Source organism: Physeter macrocephalus, chromosome 20 (genome assembly GCF_002837175.3).
Source record: "Physeter macrocephalus isolate SW-GA chromosome 20, ASM283717v5, whole genome shotgun sequence".
Taxonomy (NCBI): Eukaryota; Metazoa; Chordata; class Mammalia; order Artiodactyla; family Physeteridae; genus Physeter; species Physeter macrocephalus.
In genome coordinates this window covers 53,116,669-53,133,048 of record NC_041233.1, presented here as the reverse complement: position 1 = coordinate 53,133,048, position 16,380 = coordinate 53,116,669, and the positions used below count along the sequence as shown (strand labels likewise).

Genomic DNA, 16,380 nt, shown 5'->3' with positions numbered 1-16,380 from the left:
AATACCTTCCTTTGCATCTGTCTCATAGCTTCCCTCCCACAATGCTATAATGGCCTTTAACCTGTGTCAGTCTCCTCTATGAGACTGAGCACCTTGAGAACACAGTGTACCTTTTTAGATCTCCAGAAACCAGCAAAGGGTCTGGTCTGTGTCAGTATTCCATATGTCAGTTGAATAAATGAATGGCTAAGATTGATTTGAATTTTTAGTACACAATGTTTTCCCTCAAGAAAAGGGGAGATTTATTTGATTATTCCAAATGTGTTTTAACTTCTCAACTCTATGGTTCTGACTATTTTTAGTGAGCTGCCAGGCAACTCGACTTCAGTTTGCATGTATTGTAGGAAGCAAAAGGACAGATGTTCAGGCAATAAATCCCAAATCTGGATCCCAGAGCTTAGTCATAAACTCCATGGAATACTTTCTCACTGAATTACCAAGAATAATAGACTCAGATGATAAGCTGTATAATAGAAGGAACTACACATTTAGCCGGTCCTTTCTAAGCAAGCATGGTTAACTACATTGTCTCTGACAGTGAGTCATTCTAAGAGAAGCAGTATGATTAGGTAACAATGCATCTATTTCCTTCTTTTTGATTATTATAACTATCCTGTAGGATGGACACTCACCCCTGCCTCTTAACTAGCTGTGTGACTTGGGAAAGTTACTTAGCCTTTCTAAATTTCATTTTCTAGACTGAAATTTTAAAAACATCCATCACTTAATTTGGGAAGCTGATGTGAAGATGCAGTGAGCTCTGTATGAAAAGAATGATTAGAGTGAGATCCCAACCAGCCCCATGGCCTCGGTTAGTACTGCCCATATGTGGGGAATACAGTAACTTATATTTAGCCCAGACATATGTATTCCTGACCTTTCAGCTGCCTCCTTGACCTTTCACCTTGGATAACTCACAGGCACCTCAAACCTTTTCTGCCCAAACAGAATTCATGGTTTCCCCTTCTCCCCAAACCCCCAGCTCTCCATAGTTCAATGCCCATAGCTCAGTGAGCATCTCTACTACTCATCTGGTTGTGACCCAAGAACAATGGCATCATCCTCCATTCCTTCCTCACCCTTGTCCTTCACATCCAAGGAGCCCGCTCATTCAGCAAATGTTACTGAGAGCTTGTGTCAAGTCCTGGGATTCCACCCCCCAAAGATTCTGATGCCTACACACCCCCTCCCCTCCATCACCCTGCCACCTTCTTAGTCCAGCCACCACCATCTCCCACAGCAGGCTCCTAACTGGTCTCCCTGCATCCACTCTTGCCTCTCGACAATTTGTTTGCCACGCTGCAGCGACAGTGATCTTTTCAAAGTCTCCATGTGATCACATCACCCACTAGTTACTTAAAACCCTTCATAGCTTCCCATTACTTTAGAATAAAGACCACAATCCTTCAGGTAACCCATAGGTCCTACTTGTCCTGCCCCTTCTTGGGTTTCCAGCCTCCCTTATCACCACCCTTCCCTCACCCTTTGACTCCTTTCAGCCCTCACTTCACCTTTCTTCCCCTGCCACTGGGCCCTCGCACAATTTTTTAACTCTGCCTAGAACATTCTCCTCCCACTCTCTTTGCTTAGCTATATCCCGCTCGGCCTTCAGATTCCAGGTGCAAGTCCTTCCTCAAGGATGCCTCAGAGACCCCTTCCATGAACCTCACACTAGATGGCACTCCTCACAGCACTCTAAATTTTTCCTCATATCACTTAAGGCCTCTGTAATTAATTAGCTACATGCTTAAGTCTTTCACCTCGTCAGTCATTCTCAATTCTAGCTGCACATTAGAGTCACTGGAGAACTTTGTGAAAATACCAACCCACGAGTCCCATCCCAGGCTAATTAAATCAGAATCACTGAGGTGAAGCCTGGGCATTGTTATTTTTTAATGGCTTCCTGGTGCAACTAATATGCAGCCAAGGTTGAGAACCACTGCTTTGGAGGGCAAGGACCAGGTCTGCTTATCCACAACTTTATCCCTAGCGCCAAGCACACAGCAGTGTCTGCATGCAGTAAGCATTCAATAAATGGTAACTGTAGTTATGATTATTGTTGTTGTTGTTATGGTCAATATGGTTATGATTAAGATCATAACTTTTTCACACTTCTGGCATCTGTGATTCTTTACCACAAAACTCCAATTATGTAGCAGCAGCCAAATCATGTTTTTAAAATTCAGCAAGTTTCTATGTTCCTGTCAACACAGAGCTTCAATTAAGGACTGACCAGACCTACTAGACAAAATATTTTCACAACAAGCTACGTCTCCAAGGTGAAACAAAATACCACATATTAAAAAAAAAACACCTCAATTCATAACTTATAATTCCTTTCTATGTAGGTATGTATTAGTAACTATAGTCATTTGAATAGGAACTTTCTAGTTTTGTAACGACGAGTGTATTGGCCACTACCTTGTCATTCTGATGCCACTTGGTTTTGCTCTTCTCTGTTAGTAGTTTTTCTCTCCTGCCACATGACCTATTTTACTAAGCAAATGTCAACCCCACTCCCCACCCTGGCTCAGTGGTTACAGCCGAAGTTTCTTCAGCTTGCAGTTTTCCTGTTCAGCCCTGTGTCAGAGGGCAGGCTCTGTACAAGTTTTAGAGAACCTTCTAAAGACATAGTTTCTATAGTCCTATAGTCTAGTTCTCAACCATAAACCTGCTCAGAATCACCAGGAAGGTTTATTAAAACAAAAACTGCTGGACCCCATACTCATAGTTTCTGATTCAGTATGTCTGGGGTGAGGCCATAGAATGTGCACTTCTAACCAGTTTCTAGGTAATGCTGCAGATGCTGGTCCAGGGACCACAATTTGAAAACCACTGCTACCTCCCACTTAATGGCTGATATTTTTAAAAATAGAGAAGTTGTGAGGGCTTTTAGGGGTACAGTGGGTGAAGACTGTATCCAATTTATTCTTTATATTTAAGGCACAACCATGGGACTTTTTCCCATGATTTCTCTGTGCTATTTTTGTAAACAACTCAACACATCCCACCCATAAGTCTCTTTTTATAAGAGACTGTGAAGGTATGTGGGGCAGCACACCTCCAGTCTGTTCCCAACAGGCAAGTCCCTCAGCTACCTCCAGGCTCCTTTTTAAAGGCAGCTCTGGTTCACCATCCCTGAAGCCAGCCAGCTTTGTGAAGCTGACTTCAGGATTGTTTAACACAGTGGCGGAGGGGGGTTGAAATAGCAGCAAGGGAATTCCTAAGCAGCTCCTCAAAGAAGCAAGCTTCAAAATCACTGTAGGAGGTTGCCTCAGGGGTTGGCGGGGAGAGGTGGAGTAAGGGATTCCAAGGTATACCAAAGAAAGCTACTGAGCCCAACGCCAGCACCGTGGCAAGATGGCAGGCAAGCAAGCAAGCAAGACACTGTCACTGGAAAAAAACAGCTAGAGTACACGTGAATTTTAGCCTTAGCAACTGCTAAGCCTATCATGAAAGACTTTGTTACACATCTTTCTCATACTGAAGTACTTACCAGGAAAATTACATAATATGTGGGATTTGCTGTAAAAAATTCCGATACCAACAACAAAAAGTCTTGGCGGAAGGGAGAGTAACAGAGGAAACAAAAATCTCAGAACATGTATTGATAAATGTTGAAGATGTGTAATGGGTATGTAGAGGTTTATTATACTATATACTACTCTCTGTCTTTGTTTGAAATTTTCTGTAACCAAAAAATTTTGTGAACCTCTTGCTGAAATAAAGTACACTATTTCTATAAATTTGAGAGACCACCAAAATTTATTAACTCTAACAACTTCCTGCATGTCTTCCCCATAATTACCCCATATCAAATTGGGGTAATTCGGTATAACTTGACTTAGTAAAACTATGTCAGTTTCAAGTGATTGGAGACTTTTTTTGTCCTAGGTGTTAATAAATCTTTCATGTTTATTTTAAGGATTTGCCAAGAATCAACCTCATGTGGAGTTTCCTGAATCCATCCTCTCCCATATTTTATGATTTAGATTACGAACTCTGAGAATTTAAAGAACATCATCTCTGTAATGTGCTTTAAACTCATTTAGAAAAGTCAGGGGCTCTCTTAATAACTTCCCATCTGTTTCAATGACTTCTTAATGATACATGTTTTAGTTTGAATTGATTGAACTGAATTTTTCTAGATTGAAGCAAAATAGAAGTTCAGAGATTCCAATTCCTTTGTAAAATCCATTATCATTGTGCATCTCCCTTCCTGTTCATGTTCTTGCACTGAACCATAACCAAAATAACATTTTTTTGTTACCTTTAGCATTTTTTCCTGCATGCCTCATCTCCAAGTGATACTTAGCCCAAGTGACACTACTTTTAAAAGAATTCGCCTAGCTTCTAAACATTTTCTCACTTACTTACCATTTTTTCTCTATTGTACAAATACCTGAGGAAATTTTTTTTATTTTGTAAAAGTTATGGTCATCATAGAAATTTTTAGAAAATAGAGAAATACATAATATAAAAGAAAAAACTCCCCCATAATTTCTGAGCTCCTTATCAAACTCCCTCTGGTCAAATGAATGTTTTAAATGCCTTTCACTTTTCTTATCCATTAAGATTCCTTGTGATTACATAAGCATATTTCTCATTTAGTTGGTTATTTCATTTTTAGACTCTTAACCTTTTTGAGCCATATTCTTTAGCAAATCTGGCCATGATATCTCACCTATCATCTTGCTGATTTTTTAAAAAAATCTGCTTTCTTAAAAATTGAAGCCATGTGCCTGATTGCCTTATGTTTCTCTTCTTCACGATTATTAATGCCTAAATGAACTAGTCATTTCTCCTACATTCCTAACCATATCTTTCTTTTGTATCAGAAATAAATCAAGGAAGAAGGGCACTAATATCTTCCTCTAACTTGCAAGGAAAATCAAGAATTTTTCACACTTTGTATTTTTTGGAAAATTATATTTCCAATAAATGTCTACATAATGCTTTAGTGCTTCAGAATTTCATACAGGGTTGTGGTGGGGAATAGTGGAAGACAGGGTTGCCAACATCTATTGTGACCTTCTTCAGGCCAGGCACTATAGTAGGCACTTCACATAACTTTTCTTCACTTAATAATCTTAAAGGTCCTGAATGTTAAATACTGTTTTAGCCCCTGTTCTACAGATAAGAAAAATGCAAATGAGATACCTTAAGCAACTTCTCCAAGACAAGGTGATAGAATATCTTTGAAATACTGTACTAATAATTTGCATATCCAGTGTACCAAGTCCTCCTTTAGTTGAAATACTCCACTGAGGGTCTATTTTGCTTCTGTCCTTGCTTTGTAATTTGTAAGAAAAACACTTCATCCAAAGCCTCCACTTGACTGGGGTGGCTTATCTTATACTCATACAACAACGTCCTTTTCACTCTCCTTTGTATTCTTACCCAAAGCCCTTCATGGAGCTGCCAACCTCATGCTTCTTTGTATTTTGATATAGACAAACACTATCTTTAACATTCGCTCCCCATCCTAAAACATCTATGTCTTCACATAAGAAATACACTTCGTGGCCCTTAATTAATTAGGAGGTCCATCCTTCTAAGCTCTTTGTAACATATAGAGCTTCATGTTTATATAGAGTAGAAGCAGCATGTCTATTTCAATAAGTTACACTTTGATTCAAAGAAAAAAAAGAAGATGGTCAAAATAAAACCTGGAATACTAGACTGATCAAATTTCCCTAAAAGTTGTATCATGAATCATAGATTTAGTCTCCTTTTTTCTCTCTCAGCTCTTTTCCTGGAAATTAATATAGCTTATTATGCTTGACATTGGAAGATGCAAAGTCCATAACCCAGCACATTTCCACGGTTCATTCTAACGTTGGTCGCTCACCTAAATCAAAAAACAAAAGCAAAACAAAAGCTAGAGGTTACTAGATCTGGGATCTTGAGTAAACTCACATTCTCACCCTTTGTTTTCTCAACTGTAAAATGAGATTTAATGGTAATACCTACTTGACAAGGTTGTTAAGATGATTAAATTTAACTGAATAATGTGTAAGAAACTGCCAAATGAACTATAAATTAAATGACTGTGATGATTAGTATGATGATGATTACAGTCCACAACACCATAACTTCATCTGTAATCTACATATAAAATCAAATATGCAATACCCGAGTAACCAGAGGCTTTTTACATCTGTAAATGGGGTTGAAAATTTTTTTAATATCCCCAAATTCCAAGGTTCCTCTTTTTCTCAAGATAGAAAAGTCTAGGGTGGATGAGAAGATTCCTGTCACTTTAGCATTTGCTGATACTTTTCCTCCCAGGATTTGGTGCTTTTAGGAGGCAGTTTTGCTGCTGACAATGGGCAAGGGGAGCCAGAATCTAGGGCTGACCTTGGCTCGGTGGGTGTCAGTCCTGAGTTGCCCTCTTCCTTGGGGAGCAACATTAGCCTCACGTTCTAGAATCAGGATTCACTTTCTCAGGCAAAGAAGCGGGATGCAGTAGGGAAGTTAGGGAACCCACACATTCTTCCTCTCCTGCTGATCCTGCCCCTTTCCCCAGCTTTGGCTTTCAGGTTCTTTTCAGGGCAATACGGAGGGCCTTGTGCTCTAAGTACCCTCTACCTTCCACTGCTTCTCACTCAACTAATTTCCAATTTGGAGGAGTTAAAGAAGAAATAGTCCGGTGACCTTAAAAGTAGAAGGGAGTTGTGTGGTCCTTCACACCTTAGAGTGAATTGTTGAGATGGACTGCGTTCCCCAAACCTGGCTGTGGCAAAGCTGAACAGAAAGAATAGGAGTTTGGAAGTAGTATAGACAGCGGAGGGGCAAACCACCCCTTGGGATGGTTTAGGAGCAAAGGGCTTTAGGCAGCTCCCAGGCACTGGGCAGCAGGGTGGGAGGACATAACGGATCAGGAGTAGAAGAGTGGCTCAGAAATGAGGCCCTCAGTTAACACATCTATTACTTCACCAGCACCCAGTTTTGCCCAGTACCTACCCTGTCTCCTTCCCACCTCCTCCAGTGGAAAGAGCAGGACTCTAGACCAGAAAAGCTCCCGTCATCCTCACAGTCATGTTCATCATCATTTGTTATGTGCTTGCTGGGTACCAGGCACTGTGCTAAGCACTTTACATGCATTATTCACGAAATCCTCCAACACTGTAGATATCATTAGCCCACTTTGCGCTTGAGGAAACTGGGGGTCAGAGAGTCTAGTAATGTGCTCACGGTCACACAGACACTGAGCGCAGAGCTGGAATTTGAACACAAGCCTGCCTGACTCTGGGAAGCCTATGCTCTTAATCACCAGGAGGAACTGATAATCATTTAACTCTTTTCTCTTCTATCCCTGCCACTCCCACCTACCACCTACCCACTTCCTTCCGCCAAGTGGAGCCAGTTTACATAGCCATCCTCTGAGAAAAGTTGCAACAGATGGTTTCTGTCTCATAAGTTGCTAGGGTGGGTTTTTTGACTAACCTTCCAGTCCTGTGACCTTATGATATTGGCCACAAAAGACTGTTCCAGCAACTGCTGCTTGAGCCAAAGTGTGGGCTGGGCTTGGATGATCGCATTTAATATTTATAACAAAGCTATAAACTAAGTACTAATATTAATCCCATTGTACAGGTGGGAAAACTGATAATCAGAGAAGTTAAGTTACCAACCTGAGGTCATATAACTAGTAAGAGGCAGAACTAGGATTGGAAGTCAGTTCATCTGAATGCTTGAATACCCTGCTCTACCTTCTTTTGGGGGGAAGATCAATGGAGTTGGCCTGGAACAAAAGAACCTCCTGAAATCAATTAGTGACAACAGAGGGGAGTTGTCCAGCCACTGCAGCAGATGCTGCAGAACAGAGAACAGAATCAAAGAAGAGTGGAGTTTTTGCCATGCAAGAATGATCACAGGGGGAGACTTCCACAGTAGCTGTCCAGTCACGTGAGCTGGCACTACAACCGCAACAAAGGGGCCCCCATTCCAGCTGATATGCAGCAATAGAGCCTGTTACTTGTGTTTCCTGACTCCTCCGTATGGGCCTGTCAATTCCTATAACCTCAGGTAAAAGAACCCAGTCCGGGGCTTCTCTGGTGGCGCAGTGGTTAAGAATCTGCCTGCCAATGCAGGAGACACGGGTTCAAGCCCTGGTCCGGGAAGATCCCACATGCCGCGAAGCAACTAACCCCATGCGCCACAACTACTGAGCCTGCGCTCTAGAGCCCATGAGCCACAACTACTGAAGCCCGCACATCCTAGAGCCCACTCTCCGCAACAAGAGAAGCCACCACAATGAGAAGTCTGCACACCGCAACAAAGAGTAGCCCCCGCTTGCCGCAACTAGAGAAAGCCCATGCACAGCAACGAAGACCCAACGCAGCCATAAATAAATAAATAAATCTATTTTTAAAATGGTAAACTAATTAAAAAAAAAAAAAAAAAGAACCTAGTCCATGTCATCTGTGCCTGACACATACACACTCCCTTAGGCTTAAACCCCCTGCAACACACCCCATCCTAATCTGGCCTGATGGAATGGAGTGGGGAGAGCCCTGGAGCCTTGCAGATCCTGATGCTTGAATCCTAACTGCACCCCAGCCTCCAGCTTTACTTCCTCTCCCAACAAGTAACTCTCTCCCCTCCTTCCTCATTGTCTGCCAGCTCCAGGAGAAGGACATTGAGGCCTAGGGCTGCTTTCCAACAGGCTCTCAGTATTCTGGGTGTACATCAACTGTTTCCTGGGGGAACAGCAAGTCAGATGCAGTGTGCAACTCAGAAGGCCATACAAGTATTGGCCTCCAGAATTTCCACTTTCTGGGTCTACCAGGGTCTTGGGGTGCCTGGGGAGTAAAGCCAGAATCTTTTTCCAGGCCTTCACACCTGCAGTTAGCCCATGAGACTCTCTACATGAGACATCAGAGTGCACAGCAGTCCCCATGTCTCTGAGGTTGGCCAGAGTGAAGAGCTGCTGGTGAGAGTCAGTGCGGGAAATGCTGGCAACAAACCACGTAATACGTTTTTAGTGCTCCCATAAAGTCTGGGTACTCTAAGGAACTTGTATTCATGAGCAGCTGGTGCTGTATCTTCAGATGTCACGCATGATGGGCTGTTCCAAGAAAGATTCAGGAATACAAAAAGCAGGATTTCTTGGCTTCAGTGTCTCTTCCCTTTGATACTCTGTCTCATGGACAATTTGGCAAATAGTCAAACTGCTAACCTGATCTTTCCTACAAAAAACAAAAAAACAAAACTGAAGAAGAAAATCACCTGGTTATTAAAGCATCCCACCGTATTCTGCCCTCAGGAAGGCAGTATACAGTAATCAGAAACAGACAAAAAGAAAAAGAAATTGACTAGGAACCTGTATTTTTTACATAGATCTTCTACTTCCTTCCACCCTCTTCCAGGGCCTCCTGCTGTTCTATTTCTTGATCACCAAATTGTCGCATCTCCAAATCTGTTCCTCCTTTCCATAATCAGTAATATCTAGAAACTGAGTTCCCAAGGCAACCACAAATATTTGCTATCCTTTCTGTTATGTGACTTGCCCTAAAAATAAACTCAGATATTTTTCCTACCATCAAAATGCCAGGAAGAAAGTAAATGGATATTGGGGTTTTTATACAGACCTATGAAATAGAGAAGGCACAGTGCTACTTAGGCAAAATTTCTAGGAATACTGTGAAAGTCCTAAAATAGAAGATATTTATAAAAACTGGGCATGTTAGAAGATTATTCCATGTATAAAATGGAACAAGCAAAGGAAGGCTTGGGGGAAAAGGATTAGAATAAGCAGATACACATAAGCTTACACACACCCAAGTAAGTAGAATTTGTTTTCCTTTTTAGAAAGGGAGTAGCAAAGAGAAGAGTGCACATTTGCTCTGAGGTCTAGTCAAGGTTTAGCCTCTTTCCTTTGAAATGCCCCCTTGATGTGCCAGCCAAGGACCCCCCAAGACCTCCATTTGAAACTGACAGTACTTGAAGCCAATTCACAAACAAGATTTGCTTTCTGTTTTCATGTGACTCTGGGGTGGCTGACCTTTCAGGAATCATGGATAAAGTCTCCATTTAAGGCTCCAACGTGGTAATGACCCCACTACACAAATCATTGTGAATTAGGGAGCTTCCAAATTAAACGAGTTTCAACAAATGGCAGTGTCACAATAGCAATAGTGACAGTCATAAAACTTTACATTTTGATGGTCTCAACAACAGTTTGCAAACACATTTATGTCCACTCTCTTTTCTGATCCTCAGAAAAACTCTCTAGGACACAGAGGATACATATACACACATACATAAATCCCATTTTCAGGTATGTAAAAGCTGAGGCTAAATAGCAAGGGAACCTGTCCAATCTGTATGTGGCTGGGTGTACAAGGCTTCCACATCCAGCCCCGTGTCCTTTTATCTTAGATGTTCTCTATGTCTCCACCTCGCCATTCCCACTATCATCCAAGAATCCTAAAACCAATAGGATTTGTGATACAGAGGACCGGAAGTTTAAAAAGCATCCTTCGAGGGCTTCCCTGGTGGCCCAGTGGTTGGGAGTCCGCCTGCCGATGCAGGGGACGTGGGTTCGTGCCCCGGTCCGGGAGGATCCCACGTGCCGCAGAGCAGCTAGGCCCGTGAGCCATGGCCGCTGAGCCTGCGCGTCCGGAGCCTGTGCTCCGCGGCCGGAGAGGCCACAACAGTGAGAGGCCCGCCTACCGCAAAAAAAAAAAAAAAAAAAAAAAAAGCATCCCTTTCAGGGAATCAATTCAGAAATAGATAAAACAATAGAAAGACTGTGCAGAAACAAACAAACAGGAAGTGTTCAGATGACTAATGCAGGATGAAGTCAGTAAGGCAACAGGGAAATTCTCTCTCTCTTCCTCCTTCACACCCTCCCTGCTCATGACTGTCTGTTCTAAGACCCAGGACTTCCCCAAATGGCCCTATAATAACACTTTCCTCCAATATTGGAAAGTCCCTTAAAGTCCTCTGGCTAAACTTCCTGACTGACCAGGAGCAAGCTTCCAATTTTTTCTTGGAACTACCATATTAGTACCAGTCACATTCATGTCCCTACCCCCTTCAGCACATGTTCCTTGTATAACGTGGCCTCTGGATCCTTCCCCTTTCTGGACACATCCACCCACCCAGTTTATCAACATCTCACTTTCAATGTGATGCACAAAGGAAATGTACCACCCATAAAGTGATTTTCAGTTCTTCACTCAATAAATCAACCATAAAGTTGGGGGCAAAAAGGGCTGTTGTAGGATTAAATGAGGTAGTGAAAAGTCAAGCACTTAATAGGGGCTGGCACAACCTAAGTCCTTTATAGATCGCTGCAAATCAGTGCCTTCATGGCACTATCTCTGCAGTATTAGCTACACGCATCAGAGCAGTGTGTTTTGAGAAAGACATTAAGAAGCCGGAGGGAAGAAGGTCCAAAGAAGAGAAAGAAGCTTCTACTCACTGAACTTCCGTCAGCAATTTGTCCCTCTCTGTTTGCCCCTGCCCAGCTTTGCCCTCCTCTGGTAAAGATATAATTGGTTTTCATCCCGAGGAGCAAACCCCACCTAAGGCCTGGAATATATTAGGAACTTTTTCACCTTAGCGGGAGAGCGTCTGGAAAACCATGATTGTACCCATGCCTGGGGTCAAGTGCCCTGGAAGGACTCTAACCTCCCCTTTGGGAGAATCTGGAAAAACTTCTTTAGCTAAATCCATCCCAAAGTGTATACCGGTCTGTCTGGCTACATTTCATTTCCACTCCAGGACTAGAGTCTGGCCATATATGTTAACCAAACTGGTAGGGGGCTGACTCCTCTACTGGTTTCAGTCCACTCCTTTCAAGTAGGATCTAAATTCATTTTCTGATGTCCCCCTGGTGCTCACGCAGACAGATCTCCCTACCTGACGATTTGACCACAGACCAAGAATGTACTCCCCAGATGCCCCTGGAGCTGGACCCCACACCTCAGATCAAAACCCTTAAATATGGCCATGGCCTGGATCAAACATGAATTTATTCCTCTCCCTTGGACATGATGATCTGAACTAACCAGGGCAACTTCCTTTCACTCTCTCCCATCTGCAGAGCTGCAGGCATATCTCATGTCTACGGATATCCCATTTAGAACACTGACAGGAAGGAAAAAAACGTACAAAGAGCAGACATACGAGCTCATAGAGCAAAGCAGTCTATTTAGGATTTAATATAGGGGCAAATAAGTCTAAAAATACTAATAGACCTAAAAACTTGAATAGTCATTACTGTTTTATAATTTCATCCATTCATTCATCCATTAATTATGCACGGATTCATATACTCCTGCGTGCACAGATATGAATCATATTTGATTGCCTGGAATGTGCTTGGTACTGGATATATAAATATGAATAAGACTTAATCACTGCTCGTAAAGAACCATAAAAATTAATACTCAGAATGTCAATGTCATCACCTTGACCTATCAAATACATTTTTTTTAATGTTTGGTGTGCTCTGTTAAAGAAAAGGGAAAGATGCATTATACCTTAGTAAATTAGATAATTCCATTCAACAATATCAGCTATAATTAGCACGAAGCATAATGGGTGAGCTTCATTTCTTCAGGTAACAACACTATCAGCCTTGAGTCTGGCATTTCTAGGTCTGCATCTCACCTTTGGCCCTCCTAGTTATACGAGGCATTGCCCTCGCTTCCTCACTTCTAATATGGGAATAACAGTAATTCTCATCTCTTAAGATTACTATAAAGGTCCAGTGAGGTAATCTGTACAAAACACTCAACATGGTGCCTGGAACAACCCTGTTTATGTTGTGCCTTCCTTTTCAAATATGTATATTATAGTTTTTATTTATGCACTTTATGTTAACAAGATCTTTCCATTTTTCAATATCACCTTAGCACCTCCGTTTGGGGTTAATACTATCCAAGGTCAAGTGCAACTGGCCTGGAAAAGGAAATCCTAAGAAGTTAAAACAGTAACTAACAGAGAGTCCCCCACCCCCAACCCTTCACTAGACACTTCCTTCCCCGACACCCTCCCTGACCCTTAAGCGAACAAGCCTCTTCCCGATGCAGGGCCTTGGCATACGCTGTTTCCTTTTCCTGCTGTATGTTCCCCTTGCCACATCCTACCCCAGTTTCTGCCTTCTCATTTCTTAGATCTTAACTTCACCTCACTTAATCGTACCTAACTTTTGTTGGGTGCCTGCTGTCCTCCTGACACTGTAATGAGTGCTTTCATGGGCTTTCTTATTCAGTCCTGGCAACAAACCCTGAGCCTCTACCCTCACAGAGGCTTTCTAGCAATAATCAGGTGACCTGTGGAGACAGGACTCAGATGCAGACTCTGTGCCCCACCTCCCTGCCCCTACCCACCTATACCCCCTCACCTCCCTGACCCCACGTCCCTACACCTCCACCTGCCTGCATCTCTCATCTCCCTGAACCCCCACCTCCCCTCACCCCTCACCTCCCTGCATCCCCATCTCCCTGCATCTCCCACCTCCCCACACCCAACAAAAAAAACACCCATAACACTAATCAAAAGCAGCCCAGAAATTAAAATTTGTGAGAAACTTATCAAAACTATCACCTACTAGGAAAAGATGCACATGAAACTTCCCAGGCTAAAACTAAACTAATGTCAGGACACAAACAAACGTATGGACACCAAGGGGGGAAAGTGGCAGGGGAGGGGGGTGGTGGGATGAACTGGGAGATTGGGATTGACATATACACGCTAATATGTATAAAACAGATAACTAATAAGAACCTGCTGTATAAAAAATTTTAATTGCTATAAATAAAGAAATATAAATAAAATGAGACTATCCTATTCAAGGCTCAGCGTTTCAAAGCACATCTGGAGTCAGCATTAAGTTACAGACACTACACTTAAAGTGAGACCTCAACAGCTAGGAGCTGATCCAAAGCCTTCCAAAATGTTAGCCAACTGGAGCTTGACAAAAGAGTGAAATACAGTAGGAGAGACTAGGCCTCTTCAGGCTGGGGAATGGCAGACACAGAGGAGTCATGACAGTATCCTTTCAAATATCTAAGGGACTATCCTATGGAGGGGGATTTAGATTTGGTCCATATCTTTATGGCCCAGAGGACAGAACTAGTGCTAATGTCAGAGGAAAAATGCGGGGAAGGAGAAATGTTTCAATTAAACATTAGAACGATCAGATCTTTCTAACAGAGCTGTCTAATATAGTAAGACAACTGTCTCTGGGTATTGCGGGGAGGTAAAATATAGGAGGGTAAGAAGAAACTTTAAGGATTCAATAGAGAATCCAACTTGATTGAGAAGCTGGACTGTGGATGTGGCTGGTCCATGATGACTTTTTCAGACATCCATGGTAAGAAAAATAAAACAATGATATACTCTCTAAGACCCATTAACTATAAAATGAGGATAATAATAATATCAACTGGATAGAATTGTGTGAAGATAATAATAATATGTAAAAAAAGTCTTCAACATGAAAAACAGAAATGAAAACAAACAACAAAAAGAGGAAACAGAAGAAAGCTTCAATTTCTAGCCTCAGAGAAATAAGAAAATATTACATCTATGAGACCAAAAGTGTATACAGTTTTGTTTAAAGAGATCAGAAAATAAAAACAAGCTTTTACAAATTTAAACTATAATAACTGAAATAAGAAATTTTAACAAACGGTTCAAAGATAAAGTTGAGGAAATATCCTAGAAGGTAGAGCCAACTGTCAAAGAGTAAAGAGAGAAAACAAATGAAATGAAAATTATTACCACAAGAGAGACATCTGACTAATAGGCCTTCTAGAAAGAGAGAACAGAGAAAATCCTGGGCAGGAAATTATCAAAGTAACCATATGAGAAAATTTCCCAGAACTGAAAGATACGAGTTGCCAGACGGGAGGGGCTGAATGCCTAACACAATGGATGAAAAACACACACCAAAGTACATCAGCATAAATTTTAGTACGTAAGGGATAAAGAAAAATCCTAAATGCTTCCTGGAAACAGAGGGTGGGGTGGGAGGAACAAGTGATATAAAAATAACTGGGAATAAAAATAGCACTGAACTTCAAAATTCTGATACACAAAAGCCTCAACATTTTTCCTCCAACGCACCTTTTCTCAGGAAGTTACTGAAGGGTATGCTCCACCCAAATGAGGTAGTGAACCTAGAAAGAGGAAGAGATATAATACAAACTGAGAATCAACACAAGAGAGACGTCAAGGGAAGCCCAGCAAGACAACTATGCTGCTGGCCAGGAGAGCAGCCAGCTTAGACTAGAACAGGACAACAGATTCAGAAAGGAGGTTTTAAAAAAGGACAGACAGGGGGACTTCCCTGGTGGCGCAGTGGTTAAGAATCTGCCTGCCAATGCAGGGGACACGGGCTCAAGCCCTGCTCTGGTAAGATACCACGTGCCATGGAGCAGCTAAGCCCGTGGGCCACAATTACTGAGCCTGCGCTCTAGAGCCCACGCACCACAACTACTGAGCCCATGCTCCACAACTACTGAGCCCGCATGCCACAACTGCTGAAGCCCGGTTGCCTAGAGCCCGTGCTCCACAACAAGAGAAGCCACCACAATGAGAAGCCTGTGCACCACAACAAAGAGTAGCTCCCACCCGCCGCAACTAGAGAAAGCCCACACACAGCAACGAAGACCCAACACAGCCAAAAATAATAAATAAATGGATTTGCCTTAAAAAATAAATTAAATAAATAAATAAAAATAATAAATAAATTTAAAAAAAAGGACAGACAGGAAAAGAAGAGGGACAAAAAAGAAAAGATTACTATGTAGGAAATTATATCAAAGGGTTTGCAAAAAAATTACTATTAGAGACATAGATGAAGAAATGAGACCTTATTAACACCAGCAAAAATGAAAAGTTGTACAGGAAAGGAAATCTAAGGCACATACAATACCTACCTAGACATGCTAAGGTAAATATTGGATACTGATTTAACCAAAAATTGTGATATCACTATATAGAGGTGGTATGGAGAGGACAACCCTGGGGGAATGTAAGAAAGCAAAGTACTCAGCTACCACAATAGAAAGCAACAGATAACATCTAAATTAGCAGCGAAAGCACAAATGGCAAAAGAAATCCTAAAAAGATTTAAAGGGTTACTCTGGAGAATAGGGTTTAAGGGTGAGGGGAGGGTAGAAAGTGATGGGATGGGTGACTGCAGTTCTTTGCTATGATTATTAAACTTGACTTTTAATTATATGCATGTATTACTTTGGTAAAAATTGATATTGACTTTTTAAAAAGAAAAATCCTGCCAGTCCATCAAATTTTAAAATTCATGGGGTTCCCTGGTGGCGCAGTGGTTGAGAATCTGCCTGCCAATGCAGGGGACACGGGTTTGAGCCCTGGTCCGGGAAGATCCCACATGCC

The 16,380-nt window shown here is 41.9% G+C and overlaps 1 protein-coding gene across 7 annotated transcripts in view; it reads right to left on the bottom strand.

Moving 5' to 3' along the window:
* Positions 1-16,380, bottom strand: part of ENTPD1 (ectonucleoside triphosphate diphosphohydrolase 1) — a 128,441-nt gene that overhangs the window by 62,722 nt on the left and 49,339 nt on the right. The window contains exon 1 of one of the 7 annotated variants that reach the window (XM_055081307.1): positions 15,091-15,106. The exons of the other annotated variants lie outside the window; for them this stretch is intronic. The gene's annotated coding sequence lies outside the window, so the exon portion shown is untranslated. Of the gene's footprint in view, positions 1-15,090; positions 15,107-16,380 lie in introns of those variants that run through there. 7 annotated transcript variants of the gene reach the window in all.